This window comes from Chionomys nivalis, chromosome 8, assembly GCF_950005125.1.
Source record: "Chionomys nivalis chromosome 8, mChiNiv1.1, whole genome shotgun sequence".
In the NCBI taxonomy this organism is placed as follows: domain Eukaryota; kingdom Metazoa; phylum Chordata; class Mammalia; order Rodentia; family Cricetidae; genus Chionomys; species Chionomys nivalis.
In genome coordinates, this window is record NC_080093.1 from 95,801,154 (window position 1) to 95,817,525 (window position 16,372).

At 52.6% G+C, this 16,372-nt stretch overlaps 1 protein-coding gene across 6 annotated transcripts in view; it reads right to left on the bottom strand.

Moving 5' to 3' along the window:
* Pde2a (phosphodiesterase 2A) overlaps positions 1–16,372 on the bottom strand; it is an 89,579-nt gene that overhangs the window by 31,562 nt on the left and 41,645 nt on the right. The gene's annotated exons all lie outside the window — the stretch shown is intronic.

Sequence of the window (16,372 nt, forward strand, 5' to 3'; positions counted from 1 at the left end):
AAAGATCATGGGTCATTCTGCCTGTGGCCCAGGCAGAGTCCCAGGCCCAGGGTCTGTCAGATGAGCCCAAGACTTAGATACTTGAGTCTTAAGCATCGGACTCCAGCAGTAAGTACTAAGGCCATAGATTGTCCAAGTTCCCTCACCTTGTATTTGGGGAAACTGAGGCTTGGAGATGGGCCAGAGGCCTAGCCAAGGCCTCACAGTGAGTGAGGAAGGCGGTTTCCTTTGCAGGAAAGGGGCCTCTGTGTGCTGCAAGCACTGTAGCCATATCCTAGCTTCAGCTGAATTAGGGCTGGGCTGAAAGCAGCAAGCATGGGATGGGGGGTGGGGAGGGGGGTGAGCACAAAAGGCAAGCATAGCAGCGGCCACTACAAGTAGGGAAGGCAAAGTCAGCCTTGATTGCTTCCTAGCCTCCGCCTCCCAGGAACAGGCCTTGTCCTTGGAGAGCAGGAACTGAGACAACAAAGGTCCCTTCTTCTCGCTCCATTAACTTGGCCAGAGCCAAGGGGATCAAAGAGAAAGGTAACGGAACAGGGGACGAGGCCAAGGCAGAACAGTGACTCACACTCAGCTGTGCCCTCTCCCCAACCCTTGGAAGTCCTTCCTGATGTCTTCCCTGTAGATCTGTGTTCAGAAAGACATGTGAGTAATGAAGGAGGCATGGCTCTTTAACTCTGAAAATGATGTTGAGGGTCCTAGTGAACCCCATAGACTGCACAGAGCTGATAAAAATGAAAACGCTGAAATACCAGGGTTATATTCATAGAAAGTTGTTAGCTCAAACAGGGGAGCTGCCAACTCCTCAGATCTGTAAAGTGGCTAAACCATCCTCAACTTCTTGTGTCCCAGAGGACAAGATGAGATTTATCCAAATGATACGACCCCTTCAAGGTGGGCATGAGAATCCAAACCCAGCCGGGCGGTGGTGGCGCATGCCTTTAATCCCAGCACTCGGGAGGCAGAGGCAGGCGGATCTCTGTGAGTTCAAGGCCAGCCTGGTCTACAAGAGCTAGTTCCAGGACAGGCACCAAAGCTACAGAGAAACCCTGTCTTGAAAAAAAAAAAGAATCCAAACCTAGCATGTGGCTAAGACTAGATCGCTAGGGAGGTTCAGCCTAAAGCTTCTGTCTCCAAATTTCACATCCTCAGGCACCCTAGACTGGGGGACTGAACTCTGCGGCCACTGAAAAATCAGGGAACCCAAAGGGTTTCACAAGAAGCTGGCACCATCCCGTGGGACATAGGCCGTCTTCCCAGTACAGCCACACTGCAAAGGCTGGGACCACTGGGTGAAGGATGAGCCACGGACACACACACACACACAGCTTCGCTTGGGTGCAGCCTGGGTAATTCCAACGCTGCTCTTTCACAGAGCCTTCCATCCCTGAAGACACCCAGGACGATGATGTCAGGCTCTTCTAGGTTCTCATGGGAACAGCTACTTCCTCATGTAGCACAGACCAGAGGCCCCCTCCCCCATATCACCTGCTGGCACAGCACTGTCTCAGGCTACTGTGTGCTCTCAAGATCAAGGCTGAAGACCACAAAGGCATGATCCCAAACCCAGAAAAATTTCCAAAAAAATCATTTCTTGACCCACACTCTCCAAACTGGGGCTTTAAGGACAGGGATCTATGTGGCAGGAGGCAGAAGGATCACTAAGAGACCAGAGAGGGTCTGACTTTGGTGATAGCTGCCATGTGTGTGCCAAGGAAGCAAAGGAGTGTTGCCAAAGCAGTGAAGTGAGCCTTATATGCAAGAGAAAACCACAGCTGCAGATAGCTGTCTTCCCATTTAAGAGATGGGAAAACCGAGGTTAAAAGAGAAACAGTGACCATCTGTGCTGAGTCACAGGTCACCCAAACCTCCAGATCTCCCACCCTATCTAAGCATACACAGCACCCAACTCCCATCTCAAACCCCAGGGGCTTAAAGAAATCAATGTGTCCTTTGTTCTGATTGGCCAGCTCTTCAACCTGCCCTTTGCTTTGATTGGTGGACACCTTGAGCTGTCCTTTAATCCAATTGGCTATTCTTGTCTGGCCTTTGTTCTGATTGACCAGTTTTCTGTGCTTCTTTAGGCCAAGGGCAGGACAATGGAAGTGGGGAGGGAGAAAACTTAGGGAGAGCTAGGCCACAAGCAAGGAGGGTTTTTCCATCCTTGGCTGAGTAAATAGGATGCAGCCTCTTGGAGTTGAGGCTCCAGGCCTGGCAGCCATCTCTCCATCTGCTTTGAAGCCTGACCTGCCCAGTAGTAGGGTGCTGAATGCAGGAAGCGCTGAGGGAAATGGGCCACCTCAGACCACTTCACCAGTGGGGGAGGGGAAGCTGAGTTCCGTGCCTGCCTGTGCGCACAGGACAGGGCTGCAGCCTTGGGGGACACAGCTGTGAATGGGAAATGGGGCAACCCCTGAAGTGTAGGCACAGTGGGGAGCCAGCCTCAAACAGGGCTAACAGCCCAGGACTATCAAAAGAAGAGGAAAGGAAAAACAGGCATCGCTGCCCACAGGCCCCTGTGCCTTATCCTTCTCCTGCACGTGGATTCCTCATATATATACACACAAATACACACACACACACACACGTGTGAGAGAACACACCACCTGTGTACATACACAAGAGCCCTGGCTCAGGGTGGGTGGAAGCAGTCATATTTCCTGTCCTTGCAGCTTTTGTGATCAAACACCAGGGTAAATATCAGCATAATAACCAGGCAATTTTCCAGACCCCAGGGGAGAACCTGTGGTGTATAGTCAAGAGCACTGATTTCCAGTCCTGCCCCAGATTGACGACAGAAGCTCCCTGTGGCCTTGAACAGGCCCCTTTCCTCTCCTGGGTCTTGGTTTCCTTCTTAACATAAGTGGGTCTTTCCACTCTGATACCTCTAGTTCTGTGGCTTTATGGTTTGATTTGATGAGGGTGAGTGGGTAGGCTGAGAAACAGGTGAATGGTGGATGGACGGGTAAATGAGTGGTTAGGAGAGTGGGTGGATGGTGGGTGGGTGGATGGACAGATGGATGGACGGGCAGATGGCTGAGTGGGCAGGGAAATGAGTGGATGGATGTGCAAACTGATGACTGCATGGAAAAAATGGGGAGATGGTGGATGCTTAAGCAGACGGGCAGGTGAGTGGGAAAATCAGTGGATGGGTGAGTGGTTAGATGGTAGATGGGCAGGTGAGTGGGAAAATGGGTGAGTGGACAAACTGGGTGAGAAGATGGGAATGGAAGGAAATGGGTGGATGCTGGGTGGGAGGATGACCAGAGCCTTTGGCTCTCTGCAGCCCCCCTTACCTGCTGTTCACCTGCTGCTGTGGGCTGAGACTGCCTTCAGCACCGCAGACAGCGCCACGTCCACAAACTGGTCTCTTCCGGTACCAACTAAGGGGAAGCTGTGGGTACCAGGGTTTCTCTGAAACCAGGGAGGTTGCTAGTTTTCTGAAACCTGGGCCTGAATCAGAATTTTGCGCTCATTTGGGGAGAGCAGAGGGTCCAGATTGAATTGCTTCTAACTCCTTCGTAAAGCTCAAGATTATGTGAAAACAGAGACATGGAGCTCCCACAGGGACAGATGGCCTTGAGTCAAGGGTCACTGGCTCTTAAGGGTCTCTTATTTTGCTTCTGTAATCTTCCATGTCTTTTCCCCTCCACAAACCCTCCAACTGCTCTCCCCATAGCTTGGCACCTGGACGCCCTACAAGAAAGTCATGATCCACGTTGTATCCTGGGACCATCTCCACCGATTCATGTAATCTCTCTGACTCTGGTTCCCCTCTTGGCCTGCAAGGTTAGTGGCCATCCTCACAGACTGAAATCTGACATCCAAAGGGCGGTCCCCCAGAACCCTGGAGTTCCCCTCTGGGGCCCTCCGAGTGCCTCTCTGCTTCTCCCCATCAGTGCCTAGTCGACTGGCCATCCTCACAGACTGAAATCTGACATCCAAAGGGCGGTCCCCCAGAACCCTGGAGTTCCCCTCTGGGGCCCTCCGAGTGCCTCTCTGCTTCTCCCCATCAGTGCCTAGTCGACTGGCCATCCTCACAGACTGAAATCTGACATCCAAAGGGCGGTCCCCCAGAACCCTGGAGTTCCCCTCTGGGGCCCTCCGAGGGCCTCTCTGCTTCTCCCCATCAGTACCTAGTCGACGGCTGTCACATGCTGCTCTCCTATCTTGTCACGTGGTTTCCACCTCCACATCCTGGCTCTTCCTCCTAGATGGCTTCTCTGCCCACTCTCCTTCTCTTCCCTGCATCCTCCCCACCCCCACCACTCCTGTCTCTCCTGCCTACTCCTCCCCCAGATCTCCAAGAAATCATCTAGAGAACATGGGGAGAAAACGCCTGACAAAAGAAGTACAGCCATGAATGGGGGTTCCAGAAAATGGCCTCGGTGGGGAAAGTCAGAAGTCCAAAGCCGACACCACCGCCCCTTTGGTGTCTGGCCTCTTGTCGTACTAAGCAATACATACACTTCCTAAGCTCTTCAGGAGAATAGGGGAGTGTGTCCATCTTTGTGTCCAGGACATGGCTGCCACTGGCCACTGCCAGGGCTTAGCTAGAGCACTTAGTAGATCTATCCAGAAGTACTCCTTGAAATTCAGAGTAGGGGAGCCCCAAACTCAAGCCTGGCACCCCACATCTCCTCTTGAGCTCCTTACAGCTGCCCAGCCACCAAATCAGAGGAAGCAGGACAAGGTGGCTCTTTCCCTCCCTAGCCACCCACGCCTGCCACCTGCCCTAAGAGCCGCCTCCAGCAAACCTGGTGCCTGAAATATAACAAGAGCTGCCTGTGTGTGCTAACACTTGCATCCATAGACCTCCCCATAGGAAGGTTGAGCTGGGCCAGAGGCAGAAAAAAATGAAGCAGGCTAGGTGATGTTGGACAACGCAAATGACAGGTGGGCTAGCTCAGATACCAATGCCCTGACCGACTGTAGCGGAGGGGAAGGGAAGGCAGCTTTCTCGGGTACTGGCTGTAGTTGCAGGTTGTCCCTCAGTGGTCCCCAAACTTTGTCATGCCCCAGAATCACCTGGAGAGCTATTGAAATACAGAGTGCTGGCTCTACCCCCAGAGTTTCTGACTCAGCTGGTCTGGGAAGAGGTCCAAGAATTTGCATCCCCATCCCCTACTCCCCATTCCCAGAGGCTGCTGCTGCTTTCCTGAGAGCTGCCTCTCCTCATTCCTCTTTAGGGGCAGAGTGCTAAGGACAAGGATGAAGAGCAGGATCCTTGTTCTATAAAGGGCAGCTCAGATGACATGGGAATGATACCCCAGCATGAAGAGACTCCACAAGGAAAATCCCCAAGGAGGGGAGGCAGAAGAGCGAGAAGGGAGAATGTACTATGGCCATGGGTGATTAGGTGACAGGAAAGGAGTCACTGACAACTCAAGAGCCTAGTACTACAGGAAGAACCTCCCTTGTCCTCTCTTCTCCTCTCTCTCCTCCTTTCCCTCCTTCCCACTGCCCTACTATGCCCTCTTCTCCCTTAGCCCACCACCCTTCGTAGACTCTGGCTTCAGTTGTTACTCCAACAGGGCCGCGTCTCCAGCCTCTGAGCCACACTGGAGACACGTGCACTGTAGAATACACCTGCGCCTGTCCTGGCACCTCCCGAGGGAATCCCCGCTCCCTGAGGGAGGCACTGAGTCTTTCTTTGGATCCTCTCATCCCACACCCATAGCCAGTTCCTCCCTCCCCCCATAACTCCCACTCTGTCTTAGCCAGGATGAACTTCTATCCCAGGACATACAGCTGCCCCTCGCCCTTTAGAGCCATACAGGGCAAGGTGTAGTGCTAGAAAGAAGAAAGGAGCTGGGAGGGGAAGGTAGGGGCTGTTAATTCTCCCAATCTGTCCTCTCTCTCTCAAGTCTGAATGAGAGGGATAAGGGAATAGCTAACATGGGAAGAGGAGAGAGGCAAGAGTTGAGTATGGGAGGAGGTGATGGCCCTGCCTATAAGACATAAGATCATGTTGATATAGGACAGGTTCTGGCTTCTTGCCACCCTCCCCACCTTCAGCTGCCTCCTCCTCACAGTAGGACCCTGTCCCCATGGCCCCGGGGTTCTCACCAGCACAGCACAGCTCCTGAGCACATCACCATAACCTCCTTGCCACTACTGCCCAGTCGCCGTGGCTTCCCATCTCCGTGACCATGAGCACAGTAGGACATTCAATGCAGGCCAGTATAAGCATCTGGTGACTCAGAGCTGCATCTGGGGAGATGCCTAGGTAGTAAGGAGGTGAGTACACTGTCCCCCAGAGTGTACAGGAAAGAAGGGACCGAGGGCATCAGTGCCCTGAAAAAAAATGCCTTGGTGGGCTGACTGACCTCCAGCCCTTGATTCCATGAGCCTGAATGTCTGTACCCCACCCCTCATGTGCCCTTGAAAGTAAGTTAAAATCTTGACACAGCAAGTCTAGAAGCCTCCCAAAATCAGACATAATGGCCCAATTAGGAGAAAGGGATGCTAAGTGCCTAGCTGGACCAGTGTCAGAAAGACACAGGTGTCAAATGAATGACAGGACAAGTGAGTGAGTGAGAAGCCAGTGAGTGGTCCTCTCACCTGGGACCCTACATAGCGGATGCTCCCTTCACAGCCACTCTCTCCCGCCTAGCTCTTGGCACAGCTGGCCCCCAAAAGAGGCCTGTGCACTCCTCAGCAGAAGGGTGGCCCCCAGTTCTGCTGGAGGCCCCAGGCCTGGAGACAGTACAGGTCTCTGGGGCCCATGATGAGAGTCCTAGAGAAAGAGCCCATGAAATGAGAGGGTGCTTCTCATTGGCAACTCTTGACAGCATGTTTAAGGTATCCTGGCAAGCCGTGGACCTGCTCTTCAGGATCGTCTCAGGATGGGAAAAAGCCCAAGGCCATTGGATCAAGACCCCCAATACGAGCAATCACCTGTTCTAGGAAGTCTTCCTACATACTGACATTGTCCCCACCCCAGCCCTCGTGGGAATCCGTATGGGACCAGAGTCTACAGGCCTCAGTTGTCCTTGCACTGAATTCACAGTTTAGTATAGGTTGTATGGAAGCCCAAAGGAGGCAAAAAAACTAGTGGGGCTCTCCCTAGAGGCACGTGCAGGCTCCTCTCTTCTGCGGTTCTGGGACTCTCAAGTGCTGCTTTGGTCAAGGGATAGACTGGTCACCTCTCCAGTGTGGAATGGATCTGGTGTCTCTATCTAGGCCTGGGTAGAGTCTCTTATCTCCCACCCTTCTACCACCCCCTTCCCTGCTGTGTCCACAAGAGATGATAAATACTAAATGGCACAGGCTTGGCACAGAGCGATGTGTGACCTGCAGAAAGCAGGCAGGAAAGGCTAACCAGGGGTCTAATGCTGGGCTGTCCCATGGTACCTGCCTGGGGGTTGTTCCTGGCTCTGTACCTCCCCAGGGACTTCTGTGTCTGCTTGTCTTGGTATGTCTCTCTGGTGTCTGTAGATCCCACAGCCTCACACTGCTTCCTCTTGTGACTGTATTTGGCTTCATCCTCACAACTTAGCCCATCCCAGCTGTTCCCCAAATCCCAGGAGAATGGGAATATGAGAAAGGTGGGGACAGAGACCAATTCAGAAGCAGGGAAACACAGGAGAAGCAGGAGGGGAGCCTGGAGACAGGACTGGAGGGGCGGCCAGGGATGACCCCCCCCCTCCTAGTGGAACCCTTGAAGGCAGAACGAGAGAAGTCCCCTCCCCCACCCTCCCCACACACTCTGTTCTGACTCCTGCCCCTCCTCTCCCTGCCCCTGCTGGAATGTGTGAGCACTTTTATTATCCCTAAAAATAGCCCTTCTTGCTGGGGGCTGGGGTGAAGGATCGTCTGGACAGGGTTCATCTTAGGCATGCCCCTTCCTTTGGGATGTGTTCCGTGCTGGGCTCCCCGACCCTGCTAAAACAGAAGTGAGACCCACGAGTCCCCCCTGTGGAATGGCCCTGGCTCCTCAAAAACCAATGCGCTCTGAGTTCCTAGGCAGTGAGGAGCTTTTGGCGAGGTTCCCGTGGCCACCTCCAGAGGAGCAAAAAGACCGGAGGACACTGTCACTCGAGTTCTTTCTCAGTCTCTCCAAACTCAGGTCTCTGCTCAACAGCTGCCTCTTACCCATGACCCTCTTTACCCTCCCCCACTGGCATCTTTGTTCCCCGTTTTCTGTACCCCAGCATCTCATCTTCTCGCCCTGATCTGGACCTCCAGGAGCCCCAGCTCTGCTCCCCAGTTGTCATCTCATCCCATTTACGGCAGGGAAGGGCCTAGGCCTCAGGGATCTAGCACCTCCTCCAGTGAACCAGAGAGTTGGTAGGGAGACCTCGTAGGCTCTGAGACCCCACGTCTTGGGTCTGACTCTCATTGCCCGCTCTGTGTCTCCTCCCAGCCTTTTCTCATTTGTACTAGGTTCCAAGTGTCACTGTCTATCTCAGCCTCCAAGAAAAGCCCATCTAGCCTCACCTTCTCTCTACCTTCATTTCTCAGCTGCAAGAACCAATCCCCAGAGAGAGGCACAGCAGAAACTGTCCAGGACCTCCGTCACTGTGCATTGCTGCACAGGATCCCAGCTGGGGGAGCTCCAGGGACGGAGAAGCAGGCTCTTCACACACTCACCAGTCCCACCCGGCAGGCAGGCTGGCATCCAGAGCTATTTATTTGCCTTTGGAGGACCCAGAAGCCAGAGAACAAACATCCGGATTCTGCAGAATTTCTCTCACTCTTCCTTCTCATATCCCCAGGGCCTGGGAGTGGGGCCAGGACATACGTGTGCTCATCCACACACATTCTCATACAGTTCCACACACACCAGGACTGTAATTATGAGTCAGGGTTCTCTGGGAGAAAATGCCTCCTCTCAGAACCTCAGACCTGTGTGATTCAAAACAAATTCTATTTTGCAAAGGAAATTTTTAATAGCATTTGAGAGGATTTTCTCATTGTGAAACTCGGTACATTCATCAAAATTGGCTTTTTCTCTCTCTCTGGGGAACCGGGGGCTCTCACTTTACTGGTGACCTAAGCACATGCCATCCATAATGGCGTGTCTCTAAGGACCATCATATGACCACAGCTGAGCATGTCCCTTGGGTCATGAGAGAGAAACATCTGTGTGAAAGTACGTGATCTGTACTTCCATGGAAGCCTGGGGAGGCTAAGATACCCGTGTCTATGAATCTTCTGTGTGTCTGGGCATGTATGGATAAGGCCGTCGAGGCTGGCATGAGTCCGGTGTGTGCGGTGACTATGTGGCTGTCTGGGAGACCATGAATGGCCATGAATGAGGGAGCGAATGAGCTGTAACTGGCTTCACGGGTCAGGTTCCTCTCACCGTGCACAGTGTACCATCTTCAGCACCTCCCTGGGGTCAGGACCCATCACTCTGCTCCAGCACATGCCACACATAGTCAACAAATCTAACCCAGTCTCAGCAGGCTGCTCTGCAAATGGCACCTTCCCAGAGCTAGAATCAGCCATGTTTTGCTTAAGCTGAAGCTAGAATCAGCTACAGTTTGCCTAAGCTGAAGCTAGAATCAGCCACGGTTTGCCTAAACTGACGCTAGAATCAGCCACGTTTTGCTTAAGCTGACTCCAGGTACATGGGACCACCTTTGGGAAAGTAGAAAAAGAAGTGACCCCAGCCTTCTGCCATGAAAGGCAGGTCTCGGTGCACAGAGAAGGCCCAAGAGCTAATATGCATGGTAAGAGGCCTTGTAGATAACAAGCAATGGCAGGTCCCTTCCTGTCCTACCTGCAGGACAGCCCGGGGCTGGAGGGACCCTGAGTCCGGAACAGTGTGCCACATTTCAGTGGAGGCTCGCAGACAACCCAGCCCTTCCGAACTTCTAAAGACTCTACCCTGTGACCCTGCTTTGAGCCTTCCCTCTCCAAGGCTCAGGAGAATGTCCTACAGGAGACTACAGCTGAGGTGCTGGGCCAGCTAACCCAGCCTGGGGGCTCTGAGATCCCCCAACCCAACTCTCATGGTTGCCTAGGAAAGAGGTCTAGAATCAGGTGGGGACTCGAGCAGGGAAAACAGGGGGCCTCTAGTGAGGCTTGAGGTGACACAAGCTTTGGACCCCGTAGGCTCCAAAAAGAGCCTGAGGGAGCGGTTAGGGTCCTGGGCAGTGGAGACCTACGTCCTCAGCTGTTGGAATGAACCACCTGCACTTCCTTTTTCCCCCCATCAGGCCCAGATCCCATACTGGTGTGATTAACCAAATTACGGTTTGTTTGTTTTTTTTCCATGAGCAAATTGCATTGGTCTGAATTGAATGAGCCCTCAAGAACCTGTGCTGGGGGCTCATGGACTGGCAGGACAGCAGCGGTCTGGGAGAAAGGAAAGCAGGAACAAGTAGGGATGTAGGGATATCACCACAAGGCCAGGCCAGGGACAGGAGAGAGTGAAGAGGGCTGAGGACAGGAGAGCGTCTCTCACCGGTGCTCCCTGGATGCTCCTGTCCGCTAATGTCTGGAGTTCCAGGGTTGAGGGGGAAGTACCTCAAGGGATAAAACCATCACCCAGCATGCGGGACTGTTTCCTATAATTCTACCAACAGCCGTATGTGGTGCTTGAGGAAGCTAAGGCTCAGTAAATAAAGCAATGAGCTTCAGTTAGAGCCTAGGACACTGCTCCTGGTCAGGTTGTTCAGTCTCAGAACTCTTGTTCCAGGATAAGTCAGCCCTGCCCTACAAATCCTCCCAGGGTACCTAGAGCAGGAAGGGCTCCTCACACCAGCTCACAGACACTGTTTCTACCCCAGGTGAGAACTGGCTCCTCGCACCAACCCACAAACACTGTTTCTACCCCAGGTGAGAATTGGCTCCTCACACCAGCTCACAGACACCGTTTCTGCTCCAGATGAGAAATTCTCTTGTCCAGGCTACAATACTCATCCTCCTCCGATGGTCAGCAGGTAAGACTGGGACTGGCTTCAGGCACCATCACTCACAAAACATCTTCAGTCCCTCTCACTCCCACACAGTGTTATGCTCTGTGTCATACCAAGATGGCACACAAGGACACAGTCACCATCACCTGCTCACAGAGGTCCCAAATACTCAATGATACAGTCACTCCAGTGTCCACATCGGCGGTCACACAGCAATTCCTGCCTATCGTCTTCACTCAGGGTGTCTCACATTCTCGGCACCACACATCACACCAGGCCGCTGTCTGGTTCTATGTCATGGTTCTGTGTCACACTGTCTCACTTTGATACCACCCAGCACCTCTCAGGCTCCAAAATAGATAAATAAAGGAATAAAAGCGATTTGAAAGTAGCAGGTAGAATACTAAACAGAAGGATTTAAGAGGGGATGAGAGGATCAAGGAGATAAGGAAGTAGAAGGGTGGGGTGAGGGGAGTCAAAAAAGCTAAGTATAAGTGAAAATGCCATAAGGACACCTGCTAAGTTAAATGAAATAAGATAAAATATTTCAGCAAAATGACCCGCAAAACGAGAGGGAAATACTGCATCTAATAAAGGTTGAATACATCAAGGACTCCTATAGCCCAACAGCACCAATCTAAACAGAGGACTTGTGTGGACATTTTCCCAGAGAAGACACACAGATGGCCAAGTGGAAAGACATTCAACATCTCTAACCATAGAAAAGCAAAGCAAAACCAGAGCAAGAGGACATGGCCCACCCATCAGGAAGACTGCTGTGCAAGAAAGCCAGAAAACAGAAGGGCTGGTCTTCTACGCTGTGATGAGATACAGCATGGCCACTTCTAAAGCAAACACATCCAACACAGCCAAGGGAGCTGGTGGATACCTGGGACTGCAGGACTCAGTGGCAGAGGCAAGAAGACTGTGAGCTCAAGGCCATCCCGGAGCACGTGGCAAAACACAGTCTCAAAACCAACAGGGCTGCACAGTGTCTTACTGCTGAAGGTGTTTGCCCCGACCCTGGGCGCCATTCCTGACATTCCCTGTACGTCGAGCCACAGCCTCGACACAAACAAGCAATTGGACACATGCACACACACTAAAGAAAAGATAATTTTTAAGAGACTGAAAAAAAGGAAAGAAAAAAAGCGTGAAAATCAATGGAGATTATTACTTCATGGTTCAGAAAAAATAATTATTAATATATACCCAAGATCACTGAGAGCACAGTCTTCAATGGATCTTTGCACATCCATGTTTGTAGGCACAACATCCACCACAGCTAAACAGTGGGGACAACATGCGTGACCATGAAAGGACAAACAGATAAGCAAAAACACGTACACTGGAGTATCCCTTGCCCAGAAATGGAGGAAAGTTCTGTCACGATGAACTCAGGACAGTATGTTCAGTGACATAGAAGCCAGTCCTCAAAAGACAGAGACGGCATGAGCCCAGTTACATGAGCTCCCTAGAGACGAAGAAATGGGAGGGAGGTTGCAGGAAAGGGGGGTGAGTGGGGGGAGGGGGAGGGGAGACAGGTGGGCGGCAGGAGGCAGAGACTTTTTCTTAGGTGGATTTTGTTTGGGAGAATGAACTTTGGAGCCTGGCTTAGAAACTAATGTGAACACATTGTAGGACCTAAAGCGCCCCTCTGTATAGTTTACCACCAGTAAACAGTTTCTCAGCTCAACGGGAGAGAACTGAAAGCGAAAGGGAAAAGGAGCCACACAGTTACCCGACTAAATCTCCTCAACTGCTGAATCCTAGCACCACGGTAGTTTGTCTTATTCCTCTTCGTGGTGGTATTGTGCTTAAAGTGTTTTTATTTGGAGCCAGGTGCAGTGGCGAATACATTTAATCCCAGCACTCAGGAGCAGAGTCAGAGGCAGGTGGATCTATATAAGTTTGAGGACAGCCTGTTCTGTATAGTGAGTGCCAGGCCACCTAGAGCTGCATAGTGAGACCCTGTCTCAATTAAATTAAATTAAATTAAATTAAATTAAAAGGTTCCACAATAAAAAAAATTTTTCGTCTTCCTTGACCCTGACCTTTATCTAGCAACCCATCCCTCCTCTGCATAACTATGTATGTCATTGCTCATATTACCACGCTGGCCTGGCTTCTAGCTCAATTTATCACTGAGGTGTGTGTGTGTGTGCACACACGCGTGCATAGAAGTCAGAAGCCAGAGGTTAATTTCAGGTGTCTTCATCATCCACCCTCCACATTAGCTTTTCAGCAGGGTCTCTCACTGACTGTGGCCCTCATTCAGCCTGGTCTGTAAGTCCCAGGGTTCCCCTGTCCCTGTCTCCTCAGGACTGGGGTTACAACTGTGGGCTGTTGCACACACTTTTTTTTTTATGTGGGAGGATCAGATGCTCACATGCAGATCCTCAGACTGGACAAGCACTCTCCCAGTGAAGCTGTCTTCCCTGCCCACTTGAGTGGTTCCTACCAGCCTCCCCTGCCCACGAGAAGGGCGTCTCTTCCTTCCTTCTCACTTTCAAAGTTGTCAACAAGTTCAATCATTCCAACCTCCCAGTCTCAAAGGCTTGCTCAGTCTCAGGAGCCTCCAGCCGGCCTGCTGTCCCCCTGCTATGTCCCTCAGCTCACCACACACAGCACTCGGAGCCATCTTTCCAGCTGTCGTGTGTACTGTGTTCCAACAGCGCTGTCAGACTCAGCATTGTGTGTCCCACTTCACTTTGCCATGGCCGTTACACATCACACGCTCACTGTCAGGCTGGGGGCTGCATGCATCACGACCATTTTCACACTCGATGTCACTTCATGCCACGTCCTTGTTCACACACGCAGCTTTACTGCATCGTACCCTTGGGGCACACACTGGGTCTCACACTCGAGCCACAAGCTCAGGAACACACCTGTCACCACACAGTGTCATTTCCCCACGCTTGTGTATCGGATTCTCATGTCATCACGCCTGCTGGGCGCCCATCCTTAACCTCAGAGTCACATACAACGTGCCTACTGTCTCACACACAACCGTGTCACACATTCACTCTCCACACAGTATCCCATGATCACTATCACACACTTAGTATCACATGTCACAGGCCAATGCTACACACCCTATAGAACATCCGTTGTCAATCAGTGTCCCTGGGTCACCTGCAGCAGCACACACACACACACACACACACGCATGCACGCATGCACGCCTTTGCTGGGCATAGTCACAGAGCTGCTGCCTCCTGGCAACACTGTTTCCTGTTGTTGTGCTCAGAGGCCTCAGCTGATGCTTGCTCCTTCAGGGGTTTCCTGTTGTCAGGGTTCAGTCGGGCCTGGCTGGTCTGGGACATACAGCCTGAAGCCAGTCAGCAAGAACTCTGGGCTCCTCTGCCTCCCTGCTGATTCTGTGTGAGCTCACAGGGCCTTTCATGGTCTCCCCTCAATACACCCAAATTCTTCAAGTGCCTGGACCCATGAGAGGGGCACAGGAGACACTCACTGGGTCTTGTCCATTGATCAGGCTGGAGGTTGCACGCCCAGCCCTCTGCTTCCTACTGAGACTCCTGGCAGTCTACGACAAACATTGTCTGACCGACTTCGGACAAGACCAGCAGGCCTCAGCCTGGAAGCCTGACAGAGGAAGGAGGGTAGATGCCAAAGGGTCAGAAGGCCAGCGAGTTAGAAACACGATCCCAGAGGAAGTCACCCTACGGAAGCCTCTGAGAGCTGAGAAACATGAAGGAAGAGAAAGAAAAGGTTTAGAGTTGGGGGACCAGACAGGGGCAAAATGTCGTAGAGACAGGAACCTGGCGGGGCCGGGACTGACAAGGATGAAGACGAGAGAACAGAGGTCACACTGTGGAATTAGAAAAACACAGGTTCCTCCAGCCCAGGCCAGCATGGTTCTGACTCAGGCTCCCGTCAGGGAACTCAGGGTACACCCCCTCCTTCCTGGCTTTTCCTGTGGCCCTACAGAATGTCCCTAAAGGCTGCCAAGGCCCCTCACCTCTTGCCTGGGCCAACCTGCAGGAAGGACACGAACAGGCCAACGCACACGCTCTCCACACGGCCTGAGATAAATATTTCCCGGGAAACGGAACTTGTTCTCTGAGTGTTTACAGCCAAGGGCCAAGCAGGATGAGGAGGGGGGAGCTCATCTCTCACACTCATGCCTGGGCCCTCAGCATCTGTCCCGGCACCACCGTGGGCCTGCTGTGCATTTCTCAGGCAGTCCCTGTTGTTTGTCTGAGCTGACTCTGGGTTCTGAAGGAGCCTGGATCGCTCGCTGGGCCCAATCTCGCCTGCAGCCTGGCTTGTGTCTTTGTGTCTTCTCTGACACCTCTCCATTCTGACTATGTTTTCTGTGCTGCCTGTGAAATCATCCCCACTGTTCTCTCATCATTCAGGGTGTGGACAGATGGATGGGCAGACAGGAGACAGGCTAGGGTGACAGCTGAGACCCTTCTCTAGTCCCAAGGCCCTACATGCTCCAGGCCTGTGCAACCTGACAGGTGGGCACAGACAGATGGCAGGGTCTCAGGGCCCCCGTGGGTGCCAGATGCTACAGCCAACTTGTTGGCAGCAGCTCCCTCAAGGGCCACAGGGCGGCACTGAGACCACTTGCCTGATGTGAGAATTCAGGAGGAAGCGGAACAGCTGGTAACAAGAGTGCTTGATCAAGAATGTTCAACTAGGCCTGAAAAATGGTCTTTAGTGCTGCCCTTCCAGCCTCATCCCGGCGCTCTTTGCCCAGGACCTGTGCCCCACTGGCAAGGGGAGCTGTCCTCATTGCCCACCTGTGCTCACCCAAGCCTTTCTCTGTCACAGCAGCAATTTTGCTTGCTGGCTCCCAGCTCTGCCCATTGTTAACCAGTACATGGGCACCTCATCCACCTCTGCACCCCCCTCCCCTTGTCCCTAGCTCTCAGACCACACCTTCCTACCTCCTGAGGGCTCCCCCCTGGGGCCGAGTTTCATACTCTTCTACCCAAGGGTCCTTGCTTCCTGTCTCCCTTCCTTGGTTTTGTTGGGAGCTGACTACATGGATTCTAACAGCCCCACTGATCTCTGGCCTTGGCTCTCTGCAGCCTTCACTGTTTCAAGGCCGCCTCCCAGAAGTCTCCATGATTTCCCTAATCCACCAGCTGAGCCTCTTTCTTAGAACTATTTCAACCCTATGCACGGGAGTGCTCATTCATGCAAGAAGTCTTTGTATGCCAGGCCCCAGTGAACCCAAGATGGATGATAGAGTCAGGTGTTTCCAACCACTTGAGAGGAGATACACAACCCGATACCTGTGTGGTGCAACAGCTGCCCAGCGGTGCCCTCGGGGAGACTGACCAAACCTGAAGTGGGAAACTTCACAGAGAAGCCACGGAGCTGCAATGGATGCACTGCGCAACGGGGCACTTGGTCTAGGCACCTGTGCCGTTGCCCACGCCTGTGGCCGTCTCGGCACCTGTTCCAGCCTTCATCCCAGCTAGAGCTCCCAGGCCACAGCGGGTCCCAGCTCAAAGTTTTCA